The following is a 6,654-nucleotide window of genomic DNA, read 5'->3' as shown; positions in this document are numbered from 1 at the left end:
CTAAGAAAGCTCTGTCTCCGGAACACAGGTTAATAATAAAATTAAGGTAAATATAGTTTATTAGTAAAAAATTGTTTGATGTAACTACTTCTTAAATTTTTAGTTATGTTTAGAAATCATTGTTAGAAAAAAATGTTTTACGAAATTATAAACTATATAGCAAAAATTGTGATACATTTTTCAGATATCTTGCAACAGAGAATTCAGTAGCAAATATTGCATATTCTTTTCGAGTTGGGCAGTCAATTGTTAGACAGTTAATAAAAGAAGTGTGTCTAGTTATTGTTAATACATTACAGCCTCTATATTTTGCATGTCCAACTGAAGAACAGTGGAAGAATATTGCTGATGAATACTGGAACCGATGGAATATGCCTAACTGCTTTGGAGCTATTGTTGGAAAACACGTAGTTTTGCGATGTCCTAATTCTGGAAGCTTGTATTTTAATTATAAGAAACAATTCAGCATTGTTCTTATGGCAATATCTGATCATTTATATAGATTTAGTTTAGTTGATATAGGAGCCTATGGAGGAAATAATGACGGAGGCATTTTTGAATCGTCAACTATTGGAAAATATTTAAAAAATAATAGACTTAATTTGTCCACTTCATGCGCTTATCTTCCCGGAAGTAATATCTCTATGCTTGGATTTTTTTTATCGCAGATGCTGCATTTCCATGTACTCGTATAATGATCCATCAGCAATATTCTTCCACTGTTCTTCAGTTGGACATGCTAAATATAGAGGCTGTAATATATTAACAATAACTAGACACACTTCTTTCATTAACTGTCTAACAATTGACTCGAAAAGAATATGCAATACTTGCTACTGAATTATCTGTTGCAAGATATCTGAAAAATGTATCACAATTTTTGCTATATAGTTTATAATTTCGTAAAACATTTTTTTCTAACAATGATTTCTAAACATAACTAAAAATTTAAGAAGTAGTTACATCAAACAATTTTTTACTAATAAACTATATTTATTTTAATATTATTATTAACCTGTGTTCCGGAAACAGAACTTTCTTAGTTTTTTTTACCAAATAAGGGCTTAGCATGGTTGATAACTTGTTAAATGTTGAATATTCATCCTAACATATTTGACAAACATGTCTTCATCAGTTTTTAATTCTTGAAACAGATTTTCATTCTCCTTGCTGTTTTCTCTGTTGATTAATTGGTCTCACGAGCCATCTTCTATTTTGCCATCTTTTGTGTGTTTTTCTCCGTTTTAGTCTCATATAATAAATTAAGAGTAATGAAAACAATAAACATTTTAACTTCATAGACTTTGATGTTTTCATATTTGTTGACTTAAGAATCTAAAATTTTATTTCAATATTTATATGTCAAACATATTCTATACATAGAATTGGGAAGAGGTTATAACCCAATGTTTATAATTTTGTACAGATACATTTAACAGTTTAATAAAATTAATATGTGCTCAATATAGACATTTGGAGAACAATGGAATAAGAAGAAAGGCTGGAAAGGCGGTGTCGGAAGGTCGCGAGAGTAACGAAAAATCGATAATGACTTTCACTTGTATATTACAAAGGTCACACAAAATATACAAAGATGGTTCCCTCGGTACAAAGAGCCGGGAGCGCGGCGCAAAACGCGTGGAAAAGATCCCCTCGTCGACAACGGTGACAAGAAGTCGCGATACCTGATGAAGACTCTGTTTCTCTCCAGTTGCGGAATGTCCAGCGCGAGTCACGACCGCGAGCGAGAGACGAGACGACGTGTCTCTTGCCGCGGTGAATTGCATAAGTTTCTGTACGGTGAGAGAGTGATTCTGCTCTTTTAGGGAGTCTTCTTCTTCGTCTGCACGTGGTTGCGCCACGTGTTGTACCATATGTCGCACCACGTGAGCCCCCGTGTATCTGTGCGATAGGTTCGCGCGCTAAACTAAGCTGCGCAAGCTTCGCCGGTAGCTCCAGAGGGCATCCGCGGAGCTTAAAACATTGGCCGCGGGTGGAGCTGCTGTTTCCTCCGGTTCGGCGCGCTCCTGCGAGGTGGTGCCGCAGATGACGGCGCGCGAGCTTCGAACGCCACAGACATTTCTAATTATGACTGTAAAGATAAATTATTATTGTTTCTTTACTTATTGTTCAATAATCTGATTTAATTACCTTTGTCACAGAACCACTATGTTCCTTCGTAATGTAACGTAACGTAAAATTTTCGTGCATTGCCGTACGTTCAGCTTGGGTGGGACCCGATTAACCACGATACGATTGGACACAGATTATAATGATTGGTTCGACCTAGTAATTCACTAGATAATTCTTTTCATCGGTTGGTTGTGTCCAATCGTACCGTGGTCAATCGGAACGCTCCCGTTCAACTTACGTCTCACGTAACGTAAGGTTGTCACGTAAGGTAACATAAGGAGCTACGGCAATGTTCGTGCGCTGGGGTCTTATTCTCGAAAAATATCGCATACGATTTTTTATGAAAAACTATAGTTCATGTTACGTATATTATATTTTTTTATCGAAATATCGTATATGATATTTTTGGAAGCAGTGCACTTGGACACAGTGCATTTGGACACAGCCAATCACAGCACCGTATGATTAGAGACATTTGTAGGGTCCTTTGGAACAGCGACTTGTGATTGGACTGTGTCCAATTGCCCCGTGTCCAACTGATATACACCCGATATTTTTCAAAAGTACTCTGGCCCTTAATGTGCACTAAGTATAAAAGTGTAAAAAATTCAATTAATGTGAATAAACTTATTGGATATTAGCTATTTTCAGACAATTCACACCTTTAAAGGACGTTCTAAGAATATTCTGATGACGTCCCTCCGTCCTGAAATCGTCTTCAAAATGTATTTTGGAAAATTTATATTGTTTTGAGTTGCACTAGTGTGCAACGGGCATTAGGTGTAAAAGTACAAGCAACTCGACAAACCTATTATTGTTCAGCTTTTTATGATTATATGTAAACTTAAGGGCGCATCCTAAATCTCTAGTAATAAAATCTAGTAAACATCAAAATAAATTTAGTAACATCGAAGTAAAAAACTATCGATATTGAGGGATTAATCGATTTCCAAAAACATCGGGGAAATAATCGATTATTTGTACAAAAAGCATCGATTCTCAAATCATCGATCGATCTAATTAGAATGATGTTGGGGAAAAATCGTAGGATTACCTGGAACCAATATTGAGAGAGAGAGAGAGAGAGAGAGAGAGAGAGAGAGAGAGAAATCTCGATCGATAATTGCCAGTTTCGGCTTAATCGTCGTTACGTTGTGATGTATTCAAGTATGTTCGGACCTGATTTTTTGGAATTCGTACCTCGGTACCTTGGATGAAAAGACAATAGAGATAAGTCTGAGTTCAAGCAAAATAATAATAATAATAATAAGAAGAAGAAGCTATCCTTGCCGTTGCGACATAACCTTATGTCACTGTATGATTTTCATCATATCTTGGGTGAAATTAGAATATGCATCGTAGGTAAAAAAATTCAGATTCGTATTAATAGTTGTTATCAGATACTTACATTATCAGATATGTAAGATATTCTGAATTTAGAATTAGGGTAATTATCTAGGTAATTAGCTTCCTCACCTCTGATTTTGATAAAAATAGGCTTAATCGATGCATTTTTGCATGAGAAACAACTTTTTTCTGATAAAATTGTCGCTTTGCACTGGGTAACGAAATATTAATCAACAAAGTGGACGACGCGTTAGGTTAGGAAATGTGTCATATCGACGATATGTAGCAACATGTACCTGTTTCGCGGCATCATGCGCATGCTCCTTGCCACATAGAAACAGTACGCGAATTAGAAATGTATTAGAACATACATAAGTAAAGTAAAAATATTATTGAAACAGCATTATTGAAACATTTGCGTACGAACTGGGGGTCTAGGGGCCGAAGCTCCCCCTCCCCCCCGGTTTAGTAAAAGTAACATTTCAAAAAAAAAAAGAAAAATGCATCTCGCATAATATTACACGTGTGTTATTTTTGCATGCCATTCATACATCCTACCTTGTGTAAGTCTTGCTTGTCTTTACCCATTTTAGTATATAGTATACTCATACATTTAGTAAGGCGAAGATTTAATGGATATATTCATAGAAATGTAAGCAATGCATTATAAGTACACACATAGGTCACATTTGCATACTTTTGCATGTTGCTACAGATATTAGACATATATAATCTCTGCCTTACTAAATAAATGAGTCTACAAGATACTAAAAATTGTTAATACTGAAAATATTAACAAGACCCCTATGCAAGGGGGAATGTTTTACTAAATCTTTGCCTTACTAAATGTATGAGTCTACTGTATACTAAAATGGATACTGAAAAGACAAGCAAGACTCCTACGCAAAGTAGGATGTATGAATCGCATGCAAAAACAACACATATTTAATACTATGTGAGATGCATTTTTCTTTTCTTTTTAGAATGTTACTTCTACCAAACCATTTGGTATGTCCTACTTTGCATAGGGGTCTTGCTTGTCTTCAGTATTCATTTTAGTATATAGTAGACTCATATTTGGTATGATGAAGATTTAGTAAAACATTCCCCTTTGTGTAAGGGTCTTGTTAATCTTTTCGGTATTAATAATTTTTAGTATCTTGTAGACTCATTTATTTAATAAAGCAGACATTGTATAGGTCTAATGTCTGTAGCAACATGCAAAAATATGCAAATATGACATATGTGTGTACTTATAATGCATTGCTTACATTTCTATGAATATATCTATTAAATCTTCACCTTACTAAATATATGAGTCTATTTTATACTAAAATGGATACTGAAAAGATAAGCAAGACCCCTATGCAAAGTAGGACATACCAAATGGTTTGGTAAAAGTAACATTCTAAAAGGAAAAGAAAAATGTATCTTGCATAGTGTTAAATGTGTGTTATTTTTGCATGCAATTCATATGTCCTACCTTGCATAGGGATCTTACTTGTCTTTTCAGTATCCATTTTAGTATATAGTAGACTCATACATTTAGTAAAGTAAAGATTTAGTAAAACATTCCCCCTTGCATAGGGGTCTTGTTAATATTTTCGGTATTAACAATTTTTAATATCTTGTAAATTCATTTAGTAAGGCAGAGATTATATAGGTCTGATATCTGTAGCAACATGCAAAAGTATGCAAATGTGACCTATGTACTTATAATGCATTGCTTACATTTCTATGAATATATCTATTAAATCTTTACCTTACTAAATGTATGAGTCTACTATATACTAAAATGGATAATAAAAAGACAAGCAAGACCCTTACGTAAGGTAGGATGTATGAATGGCATGCAAAAACAACACATGTATAATACTATGCGAGATGCATTTTTCTTTTTTTTTTTTAGAATGTTACTTTTACCAAACCGGGGGGGAGGACTTTGCCCCCCCCCCCCCCCGCGAACCCCTCTGGACCCACAGTTCATATGCAAATGTTTCAATAATGCTAATGTTCCAATAATACTTTTTTACTTATGCATATTCTAATACATTTCTAATTCACGCATTGTTTCTATGTGGCACGGAGCATGTATGATGCCGCAAGGCATGTACATGTCGCTACATATCGTCGATGTGACACATTTCCTAACCCAACCCAATCTTATAACTTTGTTGGCTAATATTTCGTTACCCAATGCAGAGCGACAATTTTGTCAGAGGAAAAAGTTGTTTCTCATGCAAAAACGCGTAGATTAAGCCTATTTTCATCAAAATCGGAGATGAGGAAGCTAAACTACATAATTACTAAAAATTTATATAAAATCTAAATTATAGCAGAAAATAATTGAGTGTGTGTTGAACCTATCAGTACAAGCCTAGTTCGCGTTACGTTCTGATGATAGATTCCTTAACCTTGAATGTGACTAACTTTAATGTGACTACACGCTAAATATTTCGCTTCGCGAGGCAGAGCGACATGTTTTTGACCGGATTCTTTTATTTTATGCAAAAACGCGTCGAATGAGCCTATTTTCATCAAAATTGGAGATGAGGATAGTTGTTTTAAATAATTATCATATACATATATATATATATATATGTATATATATATATATATATATATATATATATATATATATGTATATGGTAATTATTTAGAACAACTATATGTATATATGTATATACATATATATATATATATATATATATATACATATATATATACACATATATATATACATATATATATATATATATATATATATATGTATGTATATATATATGTATATATATATGTATATACATATATATATATATGTGTGTATATATATATATATACATATATACACATATATATATACATATATATACACACACACACACACACACACATATATATATATATATATATATATATATATACAGAGTGTTGAAAAAAAAGGATCACATGTTTTGATAGCAAGTTGTATTGATCAAAACAAGAAGAAAAGATCTAATTAACATGGGTCCTAAGACTAATATCTTCTAAGATACAAGCTATTTTCTTATTTGAACTCTTTGTCATTTTCTTATTAGTCGTGTCATCTTTAGATTGTAATGAACAAAGGAGTAGGGGAGAGTGGGGTACAATGGGGATATCTTTTTTCTAGGTGCCTTAAAAAATAAAAAATTA

At 33.4% G+C, this 6,654-nt stretch overlaps 1 protein-coding gene and 1 pseudogene across 5 annotated transcripts in view; both read left to right on the top strand.

Moving 5' to 3' along the window:
- Window positions 1–1,237, top strand: part of LOC116851867 — a 1,649-nt pseudogene extending 412 nt beyond the window's left edge.
- A 1,997-nt stretch (window positions 1,238–3,234) lies between these two features.
- LOC116851842 (nuclear fragile X mental retardation-interacting protein 1) overlaps window positions 3,235–6,654 on the top strand; it is an 87,185-nt gene continuing 83,765 nt past the window's right edge. For 2 of the 5 annotated variants that reach the window (XR_004379654.1, XM_032831680.1), the window contains exon 1: window positions 3,236–3,495. The gene's annotated coding sequence lies outside the window, so the exon portion shown is untranslated. Of the gene's footprint in view, window positions 3,496–6,654 lie in introns of all 5 variants that reach the window. The other 3 variants (XM_032831679.1, XM_032831678.1, XM_032831677.1) reach the window with 3 other exon arrangements.

The sequence above is a fragment of the Odontomachus brunneus genome, unplaced genomic scaffold (assembly GCF_010583005.1).
Source record: "Odontomachus brunneus isolate Ranch 3 - 2012 unplaced genomic scaffold, Obru_v1 Obru_scaffold_194, whole genome shotgun sequence".
Classification (NCBI taxonomy): Eukaryota; Metazoa; Arthropoda; class Insecta; order Hymenoptera; family Formicidae; genus Odontomachus; species Odontomachus brunneus.
The sequence above is the reverse complement of the archived record's forward strand: the minus strand, read 5'-3'. Positions and strand labels throughout refer to the sequence as shown.